Here is a 19,814-nt window from a genome sequence, read left to right as displayed (position 1 = left end):
TAAAAAAGATATGACAAACTACAATGGTATGTGGGCAAACTGTTTAATGGCTATTGGATCAGTCACTACTGATTCCCAAATTGACAGTTGGCCAAGCTGCTGTTGGGTTCCTTGGAGGATTTGGGCTGCATACATTGCTTCTGCAATGTTTGTTTGGATCATATTTACTTTTTGATTTACTTAAAATAAATGTTCCTCTGTGATGACTCCCTCACGGTGAGCCATTTTAAAATAAAATAAGATAAAATAAGAGTATTAAATAAGAAAGCTTTAACCAATCCATCTCATTTGATGATTCCTTTCAGAGCTGACAAATGTATAACATAATTCAAATATAATAACATTGATGGCATGGCCGTAACAAGAAAAAGCTACCATTGAATCACACCCCCCCCCCCCCCCCAAAAAAAACAAAGTCCTCCACTTGCTCCCTCTCCTTTTGACATTGCTTATCTTCACTAATTCTCTCTCACCTCGCCTTCCTCCACACACAAGGCGTCTGCTCTTCTGTCTTTGGCCACTGGAAGACGGCCAAAACCATTAGCCTGCTGACGGTGTGATGCGGGCGGACGGAGATCTTTACTGTTGGCTAATGCCATACAAACGTGTGGGTGGATGGGGGGAAACGGGGTAGACCGAGAGCAACTGATGAAGAGAACAACAGATTCATAGAGAGAGAGAGAGAGGGAGAGAGAGATGTGCAGAGAGAGGGAGAGTTTTTGGTTCTTCTGAATATTCACCAGTTCTCGTACTAGAAGCTGCTGTGGTTCACTGGGAAGGTAAACCGCCAAATCCCAAGAGGCTGAGCCGTAGATCACTTTCTAGTGCCGACACCTGTCAAGGCTGCTCCTTTGGTGTGTGGTGTTTTGCACATGCATTCTTCACACGTTTGAAGCCAAACCTGAAGACCTACGGCGTTATAGATGTTTGGATTTCACCTTTTGCAGTTCACAATACAGAACGGATGCATTTAATCTCGTCGACTCAATTGGATTAGACGTAGAGAACTTGAAAAACATCCTGGTTTATCTGGCTTGCCATGTGATGCATCATGAATTTAAAGTAATGGTCTAGACTCTCAACCCCAAACCATGTATAAAACATGCCCACATGGACCCCACCTTTCACCAAAGTCAACCACTGAACTAACGATAAAACAAACGTCTTCAATTCGTAATCCTGCTGAAGCCTTCAAGAGAGGGAGGTAACCAGCCTCCATATCTAAATCTCCCTGATAAATGTATGCATGAGCATGGGACCATGAGTTCATGGTGTCACAGAGAGACCTTCACACTCAATTTGTCTCTTCAAGCGTTGGTGGTTAGATGATGATTATTATATTTAAATTGATTTGGCCAGCGAGTTCACGGCAGTTCTCTCTCTTTCTCTTCTCTCTGAACTCATATCTTTAGGATTGTCACGGGGAGGGCGAGCGTCCCCGTGGAGACGGCTATGACACGGAAACATCGTTCTGCATGCAAATGGGGCAAACTGCTGACGCTTTATGTGCCCGTACGTCAGTACATTTTACCTCCTTGTTAACGCACCTTGCCATTTTCCCTCAATCAATACTCCTTGGGGGGAGATCAATCCCCGAGTTCAGCATAAATGTGTCATCCGTTTCTCATGGCATCGCGTTCCTCTTGTTGTCTGCACATCTCCCCCATCAGGCCACAAGTCGGCCGTAAGCCCCGAGGAGACCAGGGACACGTGGACACCGGGTGTCATGTTGTTGTGTCGTTGCGCACACTCACGCCTGCAGGATTGTGAGGTTATCCAGGGGCTAATTGCTGTAGTTGCTACTGTTGAAACAATCTGACTGTACTACTAGGTCTGCATTAATACCGTACCAGACCTATAGTTACAGACCCAAATACAAAGACAGACAGACTGACGGATACATAACGGATTGATGGATAGATACATATTGGTGATCTATCTGGATCAGCAAGCGCACACACTTAAAGTGAGCCACGTATTGCAAGCCCTTCCTTAATAGCTAAAAGTGCTGAAATTACTGTAGCCATGGTATTGAGTAGGCAGACCATTTGTGATAGATCAGCCTCCACTGATTACCCTCTGTGTCCCTGGGGAGAAGATACCCCCCCCCCCCCCATCTCCTTCCTTCCCCCTTTTAGAAAGGCAAAGAAGACCTGGTTTAGCCCATGCATTCTGAGCAAATAGGCAGGCACAAATACATTCCGCATAACTTTGGAGGTTGTTCCCCGGGGAGGCTTGTGTAAAAATTAATCCGAACCTTATTAGAAATGTTATGCTGGCTCAAGTGACTAGATACAAAATCCCATTACCTTTGGCTGACTGCGGGCTACGCGGACGTATGACAGGCAGGGAGGCAGCGGGCGGCAGGTTCTTGATTTGAAACACACTTGAAGAATGATAATTTAATTTCCTATCAATAATGGTGGTGATTCACCCGAGACATGCCTAGTGCAGAAGTGCGCCCAGGTAATACCGCTGCTCAGGTAACTATAAACCCACTTTCCGAGGCGACGCACGCTGCCAATTATTTGTTTCGGAGGCGACACACTTTATCCGCGGGCGCGTGGGAGGGGGACGGGGAGGGACGATTTCATATTAAGAGTAAAAGCCTACGTGTGTGGTTAACTCACAACGAGAACGGGCGCCGCTGCAAACGGAGCCGGGTCCCGCTGGGGCACCATGGGAAAACCATCCCTCAACAGATATGGCAATGCTGCTCTGGAAGACCCATTTCATTCTGGTGCATGAGACATAACTCTCCAAGCATTGTCTGTGACATATGGTGGGTTACATGTGGGCGTGGGTGTGCACATTTCATCTCCCTTTCTGCACCGCACTGGATGTGACTGAGAGGGAACAATGTTCACGGCATGTAAGTGCATGACATTTCTGGAATTAAATATGTAATTATGCACTTTTTTTTCATCATCCCAGTGAAGAGTGACGATGAACATACAAACAAGGGAATTTAGCCAAACCGTTACATCTTCTGCTGTGTGTTGGAAAGCAGATGAACTCAGAATCCGTGACCATAGAATACATGTATAATACCCATTTTGAGCGTGAAAAGGTTCGTGCATGTGTCTGTGTGTGACTGTCTTATAATGAATGCTTGTGTTCAAACTGCGAAGGACAGGACCGCAAAGTGACCTTCTCCTCCAATTGAACACCTCGCACTCTTTTTTGTGAGATGCCCAATCATGTTTTCAGCTACATCACAAAAAGGACACATACTTTGCTTTAAACCTATTACCAATGGGGGGAAAGGGATTTGCTGACCAACTGTATGCATTCTAACTATAACCACCACATTAGATCTCTTTCACAATTATAACAAAAAGCTTTAATTTATAATGAGCATTTCTTTTCAAAACGCTGTATCATAAAATAATCCAGATTATCCATTCGGCTACCTCTCGAGTTGTTGTAATGCACCTATAGGAGAGTATTTCGCTTGCGTCCTGTGATGCGCCGCGATGCGTGTGGCACACAATCCCTCTCAGTGTGCGAGGAGAGACACTTCGCTGTTGCACCGGCTGCTGCACCTCAATTTTGCTCTGCATCTTTTCTTTTCTTTTTCCACTGTAACGTCGAGAATTGTACGTACCCACATAGGCTAATTTCAATCTAGAAATCGACCCGATTCCGGGATGTCTTTGGCGGTGGAATACAGCAACAAGAAGCCCAACGAATGGACGGACGATGTGAGCGTTCGTCTCTGTTTCAGCGGGGTTAGAGAAGGAGTTGCAGAACCTTCGTTTTTGCTTTTGAGGGATCTGGATAGGAGAGGCAAGCCAGTTGAAAAGGTCGAGTATTCATTTTAAAACACACACCGATCGTTAAGAAAAACTCCGGTGTGCTTGGAAGGAAAGGATTTATTAGAAAGGGGGGGAAAGTGAGATATTTTCCAACTAGTACTTATATGCGGATATTTTTTGCGAGGGCGCTCCAATGCCCCATCGACACGAGCCATCTGGTGTGTGAATAGAACAGAATAGGCAAACAGAGGTCTGCAAACATTACTAAAAAGGTGGACTTTCTTGTGGGGGGGATTGACGTCACATCTTGTCCTTTCATTAGTTTTTCTCTAAGTCTCATCGTGAATGCATACAAGGCAGAGGAAGATCTGCACACAACTAGGGAGGGATTGAACCCATCAGCTGGGTTACAGCAGGGTATCCTCCGTCCAGGCAGCGGACTCATGCACGCTGCTCTGAACTAAGCAGAGGATTCATCCCGAGACAAACCCGCAGAGGAGACGCTGGTCCCCGGATCAGGTAGGTCCTGCAAAAAAGATAGTCATGACACCTGATGAACAGTCTTGAGATTTTATTGTGCATGTTGAAAAGAAAAAAGGACGAAAAACAATAGTCACTATAGGCTATATGACCAACCTCAAATTCATGTTTAAACACGTCTCCTCATGATTTTTGTCGAACCGTCCACGTTGAAGCCGATGGTATACGCTCACGTCTCCTGTTTTGGCTCTTTAGCCCTGGTCGTGGTGTTTGAATTGTGGCGTTTGAACTTCATCTACGCTTTCGTTGTTGGCATCGTTTGCGTTATCACTTCTCCATGCTAAAGAAGCACTTGCAGAGCCTAAATGAACAGTACGCCCTGAGTCAAGCGCCCTACAGTCGTGACTGATGACTAGGTCTTTACGTGACCAAGTGATCCGTTCAGCAATGCGATGGAGCTCAAGTTTAAATTAATTAGCTACTTGATCGATAGTCGTTGTTGGTAGCTCAAGTAACACTTTTGCGTATTTTCCTCTTGATGCCATGCATTGCTGTGTGTGTTTGTGTGTGTGTGTGTGTGCGTGCGTGTGTGTGCGTGTGTGTGCGCGTTTGTGTGTGCGTGTGTGTGTGTGTGGTATTTCTAGCACCACCTTGTGGTTGAAGTTCGTCGGAGATGGTATGTTTTGTCCAAATTTAATTGCAGTATTTCAAATTAGAATGGGGAAAAAATAGTGAAAACTGACTGCAGCCTTTCATTGTAGTGGGTGTATGACATTTACTATGCAGTGTCGTGTGTCGTGGCTCGAAATGATGATGATGATCAAGATCAACAGTTGACTCAATCACCAGTAGCTCTAACAGCATATTACATTTGAACAATGATGTTAATACAACGTCTGTTGGTTTATGCATTATTAATTGGTCTTGGGATCGCCTTGGAATACGCCCACAGTATAAATACCTCAAATGCATAAAAATGTGTTTCTCCTGGATATCTGGCTATGCATGTCTTAAGAGATTTTGGCCAAGGAAATGTTTCATTCATGAATTTATTTTTACCGTGAATACAAATGCAGGGCATTGTAAAAGCAGATGGGATTCTAACTCAATAGTGACCCTACAGGTTGGCTTCCGGTGGGGGGGGGGATGGAGGGATGGAACACCCTAGTATCTATACAATATCCTGCTCCCTATTTATTCATTGAAGCTCGACCATGTTTCTGTTCAGACTGCAACAGCGAGAGCTTTCACCTGCTGTAATGTACACCCATGTGCTGTACATCTGTGTGAGACTCCTGGGTCTGGGTGACATTGCTTTGTGGGGTCATCATGGCTGACAGTTTTGGTGGGCATTGCTGCCTCTTACAGCGCACAGTTAAAGTGGGGGTCCTTAACAAGGTCCCTTTCCCTGGGAGTTGGAGGAGGGCAACGTGTGCTATGCATCCGCACCGCTTCATTTAGCGGACACACACACACGCACACAGACACACACACACACACACACACACACACACACACACACACACACACACACACACACACACACACACACACACACAGGCCCCCAATGGCGAGGATATAGATCAAATATGGCATATTTTAACATGGTATTATTAAGTTTAGTTTGCTGAGAAAGCGTATGGTTTCATCTTGGCTCTCGCAGGTCGTGACTATTTACCATATTCCCTGCGTTCGCCCGCATTAAGTCCAGCGACGGCGGGAGTCATTCGCCCAAGGATACGCTAACAATGTCCCTTCTGTGTTTGACAACCTATCATAACGGGGAAGCCGGTATGTCTCTCTCTCTCTACCTCCCTGGTCTCCCATCACCTGCTCTCAAGCAGACCTTCCTCAAGGTCGAGTGTTGCTGACATTTCCTTGACTTGATAACAGTGTGTGGTTTCTACCGGTAGGTGAAGGCATGCATGTTTCTAACAAACTCATTAAAGCATTTATTCATCCTTCCTCCCGAATGTTTCAATCTTCACAGGGAAACTTTATTGTTTCAATAGTGTTTAGATTTCCAGGTCGAAATTATATTTTGAACCCACACTCAATGTTACTTAGGTGACATGATTCACTTTATTCATTGCACTATGAATTGAGCTCTTTTAGCATCGGAGCTTGTGTTGCTTAGAGACTTTGATCTTCATACTGTGGTGTGATTTGGGGGCAGACACAGAAGAGCTGTAATTTGGATTTCTTGAGACCTTGATTCCTATCCAATTGCAATTGTATTGCGTGAGAAAGGTACTCAAAACCAGTGGATTACATGAGCTTGTTTGTCACAAGCCCTCAGCTGTGTGCCGCCACCCTACCGGCTGGCAGAGGTTAGTGGTGCTGAGAATATTCATTGTTATTGACAGTCTGTTTCTTGATTTCTTAATAAGTCCTGATAACACATTTCAAGTGACAGACACCAGTTAAAGATATGTTGAACCAGACCATGAGTCTACTGTCAATGTCCGTTCTGTCATCTTGATATCCATACATTTATCAATCATTTATTTTTCATGCATGATTTACTTTTATTGACACTTCCTTCATTACCTACTTTGTCATTACACACAACAAGTAGCCGAAACCAGGGTTATCTAGCACCAATTATCCGTACGCAACTGTATAATGTGTAATATCATTCAGATCGATGGCTTAAGAAGTCAATGGCTTCAGTGAGAAAGCAGGCAATAAGTGTTATCAAGCCCAACCCTTGTAATTTGGCTCATGTTTTCACAGATGGCATATTTGCTTTATCTGTTGCTCTCAGTTGCTTTTCCCCCAAATATTAAACACTGCGTGTGGCATTAACTTAGCTTTATTGCGGTGACGGTGCCGCTCTCTGTATTGTGGCGGTATTATCTTTTGGATGTTAACACAACGTTGCTTTTGGAAGTTGTTTAGGCCCTTCATTGTGTTCTGTTTTTGCGTTTCAGACAATACGAGTGTTCCAGGACAGAATCAAATCCTGTCATCCTACATTATCTCACCGTGTCCAATTGGTTATGACTATGATTTGGGGAAACGGATACATTGTTTGGGAGATTCACTGTGCAATCCGAATCCAAATTGGGATAAAATGTAAAATGAATACTTTCCAGTCTGAAGCCATGTAGACACGACATGTTTCTATAAGAAATAAACGTATCACGTTACACATCTTTGGAATATTATTTCTCACTGTGAAAGTGCGATCAATACAGTAAAGGGCAGTGGTGTGTTTTTTTTCAATAATAGATATGGTGAGCAAAGAGGATGTCTGCAATCCCCTGGCCAAAGAAAACCAAGATGCATGATCTCATTGAGTGGCTGATCAATTGATGGATTGTGTGTGGGAGTCTCAACTCCCCGCTCCTCCGAAGGTTAACCAGAGAGCGCGTTCTCGGAAGACGTTCCGCACGCGAGCAGCAGGCGGTCAGCGCCCTAGTACGTACACGGGCGCCTTCCACTCGTGTGTGTGTGTGTGTGTGTGTGTGTGTGGAGGCTGCTTCATTGTCGAAATGTGCATCAAAGCATGCAGGGTTGTCTGGTGTGTTGGAGGGTCCGGTTTCAAACCCCAACGTCGGAACGTCTCTACCTGTTGGCTCCCTTGAGCAAGACGACTCATCCCTTTTTGATGAATGATGAAACCATCACCCTCAGTTGTTGCGATGGATAAATAATAAGAAAGTAACATATTATTTTAAACCCAAAGGTTTGCTGTTCTTGATAAATGGTGAGGCTACTCTAGTTTTCCTTTGTGGCAGTGTGCCTTTTGCTGGCTGGTAATCAATATTTGTCTTGAAATAGTAAAATATTTCCAGAAGGAAATTCCTCATTTCCAAATCGAAAACTGTGTGTGAGCGTGTGTGCTTGGCTTCTTTCCAAAGTTATTTTCGTGTGCGTCTATGTGCTCAAAGCTGGGCTTTGGCAGAGATGCATCATCTTCCAGTGATTCATATTCACTGTAGCACTTGTCAACTGCTTACATGACAGTGATAAATGAACAGGAGAGAATGGACCGAGCGTGCTTCGCAGGGGATCTGCCTACCTACCTGATGTCAATAGAAAGACAGCGTTGTGTGCGTTTAACGCGCTCCTGCTCCTCTCCACATGAGTAGGATTTGACAGTGGCATGAAATTGCAGCACATACTAGTACATTCCAGAAACACAGTTTCTCTGTATACTTTGTATTCTAGTATACAGATTTGTATGCAAGCACTCAGAGCAGAGTTGTGGGTTGCGTTCCTCCTAGTGTCCACAGCCTAGCTATCCTTGAGCAAGACGGCAGCTCATTAAATGGCATGTATTGCACTGCATTTGTAAACAGATTCCTCAACTGATTGACCCTTCCCCCCTCCCCCCCAAACCCATCGTGGCCGAGGTGCTGGGCTGCTGTAGTCCATAGCTTGGTAGTTATTTCCCGGCATGAGGTCCCATCAGATGGTTTATTTTATTTTATTTTGTGGTTACTTTTACGGTTTCAGAAAGGCAGCTAAAGGGAAAGCAATTAAAATAGGCAGAGCTGGAATCCAGACCCAGAACTAATCCCGTGGTCATAAACCAAATGCAATGTAATCTCAGACGAATATGATGAGTCTCCATGAGCAGGTTAGGGAAAGTGGCAAATCGGGGATGATTTCCAGGAGTGAAGAAAATGCATTTCTGCAAGCTACTCTCTGACATAACTCAGTGGTTGTTTAAAAAAGTAGTTACTTTTATGACCAAGTTAAAGCGGTTGTTCCTAATGGCAACTGTTAAAAATCTTTATCTGTAATTGGAGTTTTCTTTTTGTGTTGGGCTTGCGTCACTTTTTTGGTTTGAGAGAAACCAGGAAAACTCTGAAATTGCTTTTTGCTAGAGCGTTTTCGTGTGCCTACGTGAGGTGTTCCTCTCTCCCTTTCCATTAAGACGCGGGGAATGTTACATTCAGATGCTTGATATGAAGAATTCAGATAAATGTCAGCTGTTGATTGGCTTTTGTTCCATTCAGCAGTGCCTACAGTGAAGTCTTTCTTGCAATTACTGACCATTCAGTCCTTAGTAACTCACCGATACCTTTCCATTTCACTCCATTCATTAGGTTAACGTGTGTGTGTGTGTGTGTGTGTGTGTGTGTGTGTGTGTGTGTGTGTGTGTGTGTGTGTGTGTGTGTGTGTGTGTGTGTGTGTGAGACATAGACAGATTGGCGGCCTGCCGCAGACTCATTATGTTGCTACAGAGTTTAGATTTTCACGGCTGAAAATCGATACCACCCTAAAGATGTGAACTAATAAGCTAAAGACTGCTGACCTGGATATGTCTTGGTCAAGTTTGGTATTTAGGCAATAATCACCCATTATAGTTGTCCAATTTCACAAAGGACATGCGATGCTGGTGAGATTCTATGCCGTTTTTTCTTATTTTTTCTCTTTTCATTAAAACGACCAAAAGAAACGATGTGTCTCTACAGGTCCCATCTATCAGAAGATAAACAGGTAGATAATTATCTTTGGTGGTAGACTCTCTCAATGAAGCCGCACAGAACCCCATAACCCATCCATCCTATTAGGATGACTCTGGCTACATCTGAAATACAAGGGAGATCTTGCAGGATTTCTTTAAATGGTTTTCAAGTCTATTTGTATTGACATGTTAACAGGACTCTACTATCTCGCCTATAAAGCCTTCAACAGGTACGCTCACTAACCACCTCTCGGGCCTAGGGTCTACTACAACCACTCAGTGTGAAATTAGACGGTGTTAAATTAACTCGATTCAGAGCTCCAGTGTAACAGTTTTTCTCCCTTACCATGTTTCTTCGATATCACAGGCACGCAAACACACACATACACACATGAAAAATGGAATGGCATATCAATTAGTTTTTTTGTCACTTGTAATGTTTTTCTATTTCTTCTATGCAACCAAGGATTTCTGACGGTTAACTTGAGCGCACTAGTTGACAATATTACAAGAACTAAATAATGCTTCTGTATTCTACTTGGAGTATGGTTAGATTCCGTAGTTCATAAATACAGATTTATTTTAAGCTAGTCCCCTCTTACCCTCGTCACAACGTGACAGGCCATCTCATAATTAACCTATTTATATTTAACAACGTCCAATAGAAAGTGATGGGGGGAAAGTAAATTTGTTACACTGCTAATAAAACCTCCTTCTTGTGTGCACTGAAACCTTTCCCCCCGGCCAGCCTCTCCCTCCTGCACACCAGCTGGAAGTCTTCTCATTTGTGAATTGTGCATTTTTATCAAACGTCAATATGTCCTTTTTGAATCATCTCCAAACTGGCTTTTTATGTCGCTCCGCAGGCAAGAGCTGCCTGCCTCTTCCACAAGTGTTTATTACAGCTGTTGTGTTTTTTAATTGTTCGTTATTTCTTTATTTATTTGTATTTCTTCAGCACAGCCCTAGTCCCCCTGTTTGATTGTTTTTTCCATTTTCCCTTTTCCCTTCCTGTTCGTCTTCCCCAGATCCTGCGTCCTGCCGTAGATGTCCAGCTCCATGTAGGGCACATGGGGGGTTGGGGGGATGGAGTAGCCTCTCAAGAGCGCTGGGCTCTGGGTCTCCACGTGTGTGTGTGTGTGTGTGTGTGTGTGCTGCTTTGTATTCTAATCTCAGAGTGCCGTATGTTTCTCTGTTGCCGTTGGGATGTGCGGGGGGGGGGGGGGGGGGGGGGGGGTGATGTCTCACTCCGGTCGAGGGAGGAGGACTCTGTATCGGTGTAGCACACACTAAATGCTCCCCAGCCCCCTGTGTGTAATCCATAGTGGACAAATTGTGCTCATTTCTCATGTAGGTTTTAACAACCACTGTGATCCGTCTTGCGGTGACAAAAGGAAAAACAAACGCTCTTGTTCAGGTCCCAGGTTTGCTGCAGCCGAGGGAGGCTGGTCCGGGACGGCTTGTCCCTTTCTATATCTATCCCCCCGTATTTATCTTTCTTCCTATCTATCTTTTTTGTCCGATTCCTTTGCTCTGTTCTGTGACTTACGAACCGATCCACCGCTCGTTTTCGCTCTCTCAGTAGGGCTTTTGTTGCTCTGCAAAGCTCTCTGTTTCGGTGTGCCTCTGCCTCTCTCACACACACACACACACGCACGCACACACACACACACACACACACACACACACACACACACACACACACACACACACACACACACACACACAGGGCCAGTTCAGCCCCCCCCCCCCCCCCCCCCCCGAGAAGAAGCCCTTTCGATTGCCGCAGGCGATGTCCCCTGCCCCACTTTTTTTTGCTCATTTCCCTTAAAGAGAAAAAAAGAAAAAAACCTCAACGCTGGGACTGCAGCATTGCGTCTGCCTGGACCTATCCTTGGCCTTGCTCCGTCCCGCCCGCTGCCCCGTCCCCTGCCTCTTAACTGCTCCCTTTCCTACTCCATAACTCATGGGCTATTGAACCTTTACAATGCGACACCACCTGCAGATCAATATCCCCCGCCCTGGTCTTCTCGTCGTCACTTACATCCCACACAGACCCGCCGCATCACGCTACCCACACCGCCCCCTGTCCGAGTTCCCGTCGTCATAAGATCTGCACACCCCCCCCCACCGCACTCCAATAGCCCTTTTTCCTGCAGAGAACCCCTACAGCGCTCACCGCCACACCGTGTGACTTTCCAATCATTCTAATTGGCTCTTGGTGTCCCTGGCTCTGCGCTGTATCGGGGGCCTCTTACCTTGATTGACAGGTGACGACAGGGACTTTGTCCGCGGAGGCTCCTTTGAATCATGTTCTCTCGGGCTCAGGCCCGATAAGGGATGGGATGGTGATTATGGACGTCCTTGCATCGGCGGGGGCATCAGGGGGGGCCTTGGGATTATGGGTATGCGTTCTGGGGCACCGGGAATGAATGAATGCATCAGTATTCACATGGAAGCCTGTGTCTGCCTGTCTCTTGTTCTCGGTCTCTCTCTCTCTCTCTCTCTCCAACTCATTTTTGAAGGGGGGTTTAAGTGAGTGAACTCATTCGGTTCTGACGAGAGTAGATGACTTTATGTGGTTTTATGTAGTGGGAACCCAGGATATGATGAGATCTGTTGACCCTGCAAAATGTTCATGAGATACGCTGTCTGTGTGGTGAGTGGTTGATCTGAAAGACATTCTTCTCCCTGTGTTACACACGCAGACGCGCAGCACTCACACACAGGTGTGTGCGTGTGTGTGAGTGCCGACGAGCTTCAGGTGATCCATTTGATTAGGCATCAGATGAGACCTACTGAATATTGGCTCATTGCTGACACAGATGATTCATATGCTAACACGATTACATGCATCATTCTTTATAGAGATGGAGATGCCTGGCGTCTCCATTTGAAGAGAAGGGCAGGGGACGAAAGCTGGTCGATGCGTTTGACAAGAATGAATTTGGTCAAATGGATGTTTTGTTAACAGAAAATACACTTTAAGGGAGCACACAGCATCTCTCATTCTGGCATGTTTCTATTTTTTTTTTTGGTGTTGTCAAGAAACAAGTTGGCTCTCTTGATGAATCATTATGAGACCTACAGTAGCAAGTGGCAACTTTCGTATGAAGAAAGCGAAAAGGAAGCAGCTGGAATTACTGTCATGTGTCCTTGGAAATTGTCAACAGGATTCTCATTCGAAAGACCAGGAGATACAAAGCATCTCGAGGAGGGGACTTCTATACCCTGCAATGTTACGTTTCTTGGAGAAGAGTGGCGGAAAATGGCATGGTATTTGACAGATGTATGGGGGGTGGGAAAATTGTTACAATTCAAGGAGAATTTAATTGAGCGTATTCTAGGTAATTTAGAGAAATTTGCAGAAACTGTGCACTCATAAGTACACCGCATATATGTAGTGCATTTATAATGTGTGTGTGTGTGTGTGTGTGTGTGTGTGTGTGTGTGTGTGTGTGTGTGTGTGTGTGTGTGTGTGTGTGTGTGTGTGATGGGCGTGTTTTAAAGTGCAGCTGCCGCTCATCCCGTGAGGCTAACTTTCTCCAGATCCCACAATGTTCTGGCTGCAGAGATTCAGAGACGATGGATGGGCACAATCAATCAGGGAGCAAACATTGACGTTACCACTTCATAAGAAGAGGGAGTGAGCGTCTGATGGTTTCATTTTGATGAATGAAGCAACACGGTGTCCTTGCGTGCGATGATGTTGATAGATGAGCCGTAGTTAAATTTACATGTATATTGTGACCTTACGTGCACCGACACCCAATCTCCTTTAGCACTCAAAGCTAATATTATCAAATCGTTTTTGTAAATGGCAAATAATGCTTCATGTAAGCTCTGCTCCATGAGAAGAGCACATTTAAAAGGTTTTTTTTTTGGGGGTTGTGAGAAGTGTAAACACTTTTAGTGTAGGCTACAGGCAACATAAACATCAAGTTAGAAAGCAGTGGGCGGCTTTGGCTAGCGCAGCCCCAGAGCATTAGCTGACATATCGGGGCCAATATGCTATAGGGAACAGGGAACTGCATGATTCTTCATTTTTCCCATGTACAGTACAATTAAGCCTACGACATGATCAAAAATAATGGTGCAGTGCAATGACGTTCAAACGGCCCCCACTGTGTGTTTAACCTGTTTAATCCAAAGCGGATCACACATGACCTTGTACTGTGTTCCAGAATGCGTAAACACTATACGGTGATAAATCACATTATCATGTAGCTTATTTAAAACTGCCCTGCAGGCCAGGGCTTCCCGTGCCAAATTCTGATTTCCCAGATGCTGACTGGCAGTTTTTCCCGAGCTATGGCAAACGATTTGTAAAGAGGAGGCCCGGTGACAGAGTGCATAGGAGGGAAGAAGGTGTCTCATAGAAAATGTACACCAAATGATCAAGCCAAGCCAAACATCCTTATCCGAGTACACACCGTGGAGTACAGAGGTGTGGGGGGGGGGGGGGGGGGGGGGGTGGGCAGCTGAGTCAGTCTGTTTTTTTTGGCTTTCAAAGACCATAAAGAGAGAGATGACACACAGGTTGGTGTGTAGGCAGGCAGTGGCATACAGTTTCTGGCTTTCCACATCTTTAAGTGGAGCGCTACTGCAAAAAAAACACCAGCCATCGCTCAGCTGGCGGTTGTAGCTGACCCCGACCGCCTGTCCACACATGGTTCAGGCCATCACTCTCTTGTTCACATGTCGCGTGTTGCTTGACCTTCTCACAATGCGTCGTTGACATCGTTCCCATAGTGTTGATTTTTTTCTTCCCCCTCATCACTCCGGCCTGTGGGGAGCCCTTTTTTCTGAAAGAAAAAGATAATTGCGTTTGCGGTTGGTACGGTCATGGTTCCCGAGCAGAGGCATCCGACACAAGTGGTTCTGTGTCCAGGCTCTCTTATGAAATGTCCTGTTCCTTTTTTGAAGCGTCCTTCTTTTTTTACCCCTTCTTGTCCCTGTCTTTAGACGCCTCCTTTTTTCAGGCCTCCTCCTGCCTTTCTTTTCACCCCCAGTGGTGAAAAGAGGTGGGGGGGGGGAAGCTGAGATTGCCGCCTCCTCCTCCTCCTCCTCCTCTTCCTCCAACTCATGGAGATGCTGCAGCTTCACCTACCACATATTTGCATGCCCTGTGGGTACATCTGCCCTGGGTTATATTTGGGCTTGGGACACCTGCTTCATATGCAGCCGGCGGTCCCTTTTTACCGGGCTGCCGGCCGAACCGCAGACAGACAACACCTGCTGATCTGCAACCACGGGCGACGTGCCGGGCTCCAAGTGAATTAAATATTCATCCGTATCAAGAGCTGGAGAGCGTCTCATCCAGAGGGCTCTCAACTTTGGCCTCTGTGTTGAGCGCAGGCTCTGGGAGGACATGATTAAAGGCTGTGGTGGTGTGTGTGTGCGTGTGGAGGGTGTCGTGCGCATGTAAGATGAAGGAAAGCGGGGGGGTTGGTGAGGGGGGGTTCCGGTGAGGGAACAATAGGTCAAACCAATCCTATTACCGTGGAGATAAATAAAAAGGGAGGACATGACAAGCTCTCTATGTGACAGATTGAGACGGAGTACAGATGTGTAGGAAGGAACCGGTTCAGGCTGGTTGGGTGTGATGGGGGTCTCGGCGGTTTTAATCAGTCCGAGCTGGCTCCACTGTGTCGTCTCCTCTGCCTAATTAGCCTAATGAGTTGAGTGTGTGAGAAACGGGAGGAGAGAGGGAGGAAAAAGAAGGTGTGCAGATAGCTGACGAGTTGGAAGCGAAGCAATTACTGTACTGTCCGTCTTTTAGTGGCTTGGTGCCGCTGAGCAATTGAGATTAGCATCGATGGGTCCGTGGCCACCGGCCCAACCCCTGCTGGGTGTTTTTAAGAGGCTGCCATCGATAAGACCACAGAGGGACACAAAGTGGGGGCTGAAGACGAACCCGGTCCGCCCAGATTGTGGAGTTTAGGTATGATGCTAGCGTACACAATATGGATCCACCTACACAAGCTGTGCGAGCAGCCAATCCGCTGTTGTCTGACGCCATTGTGATCTTTTAACCCATGTCATGTATCACATGGGAACTCGGGCACCAGCCCAGCATGGCTAAACTGAACCCATACAAAGCCACATCACTAAAAACCCTCCAGAAGGAGTTAGAGTAACCGTAATGTCCCCATTATACCGGGATGGATGCTTGGATGTAATTGCTTTGATTTCCTTCCCAAACATGAAATATGATTCGCAAGACTGTTTTTAATTATGACTGATATTAGTTCCATTGTTAACCGCTTATCGCATCTCTACAGAGGAAATAGCCTTTCAGTTTCCCATGGCTGGCTTTTCATCTCGGTGCAGTGGTTTCATAGTAATGAATAAAATTTGAGTTTATAGCCCGGGGGTCTTCTGGGACCAGGCGCTTGTTGTCGAGGGGGCATCTATGAGTTTGTGCGTAGATACAGAGCACAGTTAATCAACATATTGCATTGTGGTAACAGTGGATGAGATGATTATCCCTATAGGCGCTTAACATTTGACCAAGCACAATCTCAGTTCCACACAAAGAATACTGTACACAAACACCACCACACTCACACAGAAACGTGTTATTTGACATGCACACGGAGACATGGAGATTCTTTTTTTTTTACACACACACACACACACACACACACACACACACACACACTTCTTATTTTTTCACACGCACGCGCACACACACACACACACAGAATTGTATTATTAGACACACTCGCCCGGTGAGAAGCGATGATTGGGTCTGACCGTCGTAGACTTGGCTGACTTCCTGTCCGGTGGGCCGGGCAGCGCACAAAGAGTCCCTGCAAACCAACTGTCTCCGTCCGCAACCCCCGGCTGACATCTCATTAAAGGGCCGGCGTCCACATGATTAGACTGTAATGTTGTACAGTAACCCAGGGGGAGAGCCCAGGCTGTCTCCCTGGCACCGCTTCGGGGCCCGAGCCGGGGCCGAGCCGGGGCCGGGGGGTTAATTGGAGGGCCAGAACCAGCCGAGTGAAATGATTTGTTAAAAGGCAAATGTCAGACGCCCTATTTATTTTTTTACGTTATTAATTTATTTAGTTATTTATTTATAATTCTCTTCCAATGCAGGAAACCCATTAAATGAACCCTGTAACGGTGGCAAGAGTAGAACATCCAAACTGTTGATTTTTTTAGTAAAGTAAACCTCAACATCCGGAGGCCGAGGCCGCTCCGGATGTTTCCCTGGTTAGTAAATGGATAGTAAACAATAGACTCTGACTCGTGTAACCCTCGTCAGGAATACACTGCTTATGAAATCAATGAAGGACCAGATGATGGATTGGCTGTATTGTTTGGTGACATCGTTCAGTATCTCAGAACAAATGGGAGATTGTGATGTAATGACACTTTTTCATTTTATTTGTGCATGCCGCAATCAGCGAACTGGGATTTAACGCGGCAGCACACCATCCATGCAGAGGAAAAAGAGAATAAAAAAAGGAGGAGACGGGGCCATTACTCCACCACACATTCAGATGGGGTACATCTGAAGGGCACGGCTGTGTGTTCTGTGCCTGTGATGGACGTGGCGGCCCGGGCCTTATGGAAGTGGCGTTCCCCTGCTGCACTGTAACGAGCCAGACAACACTTAACACTCAAGTGTCAACGGGTACATCTACCCACAGATGAATGTAGCGGCTCTAATAACGTGGAGGGGATGCTTCCAGTCACATTGCTTATGCTCAGTGGGCCGCGCTCCAGCTGTGTGCGTTTCAGAACCACCTCCTCACTCCCTGACACTTCCTCTTTAGGCTGCGTGCCAGGGAAACAATTGCGTGGTTTTTCTGATTAGCTAAAATGTCCGCACGCGGCGATAATTGCAATAATGCGCTGGCGACTGATTCAAGAGTACGTTAGCACAGTGTCTGGCGTGCCTCAAAGTGGCCTTTTTAGGATATTTGGACCTAATATTTTGGAAGTGACAGTTGAGTGCTGCTAGAACAACACAAAGAGGTTAGATGACACCCCTTCATCTGCCCCACCATCACTGTGTCTGTGTGTGTGTGTGTGTGTGTGTGTGTGTGTGTGTGTGTGTGTGTGTGTGTGTGTGTGTGTGTGTGTGTGTGTGTGTGTGTGTGTGTGTGTGTGTGTGTGTGTGTGTGCGCGCGCAAGGTGACCCGTGCTGTAGATCAAACTGCCGAAAGACCGCTTTGGGATGAGGTGGGGAGGGGTCCTAGCTTCCTGACTAGATGTCATTTTTCTCCATTTAGTCCCTGTCTCACACCTGCAATGGGGGGGTTGTCCGCATGAACGCCTCCACGTCTTCCAGGACGGAGCGCCCGTCCCCCCTTCCACGGCCCCGTCATTAACCCCCGGAGCCGGGGAGGGCTGGACCACTCCCCTCCTTGGAGGAGAGGAATGGGCCGTATGGCGCCATGCTGCTGGTCTCTTCGAAGAATGGAAACAAATGGAATATTTATTGGATGTGGATGTTGAGTCGTTTAGTTAAACGAGGAAAACAGGGTTTAAAACCAATGTAGGGTTGAGAAACGGTTGATTTTGCGTTAGGATTGTGTTCGCATAAGTGAGAGTGAGGCTGGCATCACAGGGGAATCGGCCCCTTGTGGGTTCTTGCCTCGCAGACACTCTGACATTTACATTGTCAGTCCGAGCCACTGAGCGTCTAAGAGCCAGGACACACATGCACACATAAAACCTCCCCTTAACAAACACAATGGCTGTAATCTGTCCACTCTCACTGGCTGTGCAACTGTGTGGCAATAGTACGATTCAATAAAATAAAGAGAAAGCTAACCACAAAACGGCCTGCATTTTCTATTTGTAGGCGTCAGTTCCGCTGGGGACAAGTACCTACCAGCTTTCGTCAAGATTCATTCTGTACCCACCACTTGAAAAAAAAAAAAACTTAAGTTGAATTATTGTGGACTATTACACATTTTTTGCCTCTGATTCACGTCTTCCGATTCACTCCGCAAGTAGTCCGGTAATTTATCAACTCCAATGTATTTGGTTGCTAAGCAATGTCAACGTCTTTGGCAAACTATTTCTCTGCTGATCAACACTAAGTAACAAATAAATTGTAAAAATACACGCTGTGTGAAGTTATTTTTTTCGTTTTGGCAAGTAGCCGTGTAATAAGCGGGATAATGCATAGAACGCCAATCAATATCAAAAATAAGCCCCTTCAGGGAGAAGCAAGACCCCTACGCTTTGCGTCTGTGTCCTGTTCGTCCTGTCAGGGCTTATTTTCCCGATGACCGGCGTTCTATACATTATCCCTTAATTATTTTTGCATGAGCTGCCAGCCTGGCTTGGACAATGAATGGGGTATTAATACCAATACTCTTTAGCTGGGATGCAATGATGAGGCATCAGACAATCAAGTCATTTTAGCCTAAATACTTAGGTTAAAAGCACCAGACCAGGTTGCTAGTACCATGGACAGTATCAGAGAGATAACCTGTTTAACTAAATGCTGATAGGGTACACCACGGGATGCATCTGCAGACCACTGCCACAAACATTAAGGTAAGACGCAATATTTATTGCTTAAGATTTGAACGTGCTGTGGCGAGGTCTTTTGTGATTTTTTTCACTCAAGTGGTCGGCTGTTTTAACTCTTGCAATTGATGTTAGCCATAGCCACCAAGAAGCCTAATTTATCCACGGTTTGCGTTCGCACAGTGTTGGGTATAGTGAAGACGACGAGAGTGGAGTCGGTGGAGTCAGTCTCTTGTTGACACTAAGTAACTTTTGGTCGTTCTTGCTTTGCTTAAATTCTGGAATAAGTGGAGGGGAGTGCATGAGTTTTGATCCACATCCGCTATGTAGATTGGATGGAATGCATGTTGTGAATTGAGAACCGCTGGATCATGATGTGATGCAGCGTTCAGCTGTGCAACAAATATTTTTTGCTTTTTCAAACTGGACGACTTTTATAGTGCTGTGTGTAGCCACACGTTTGCCCCTTCTGAACTTCTACACATAGTAGTAGTTTCCCTTCCTAGCTCCTCTTTGTTTATGTTGGTAGCTTATTCATGTCATGTCACGTTGTCAACATTGGGTACATGAAGCAGAACATAATGGGTCATGTGTCCAATGCTTTTTGGAAACGTTTTCTTCATAAAACGTGGCAGAAAGTTTTTTGTATACAT

This window comes from Pollachius pollachius, assembly GCF_949987615.1.
Source record: "Pollachius pollachius genome assembly, chromosome: 3".
Taxonomy (NCBI): Eukaryota; Metazoa; Chordata; class Actinopteri; order Gadiformes; family Gadidae; genus Pollachius; species Pollachius pollachius.
This window is presented reverse-complemented; position numbering follows the sequence as displayed.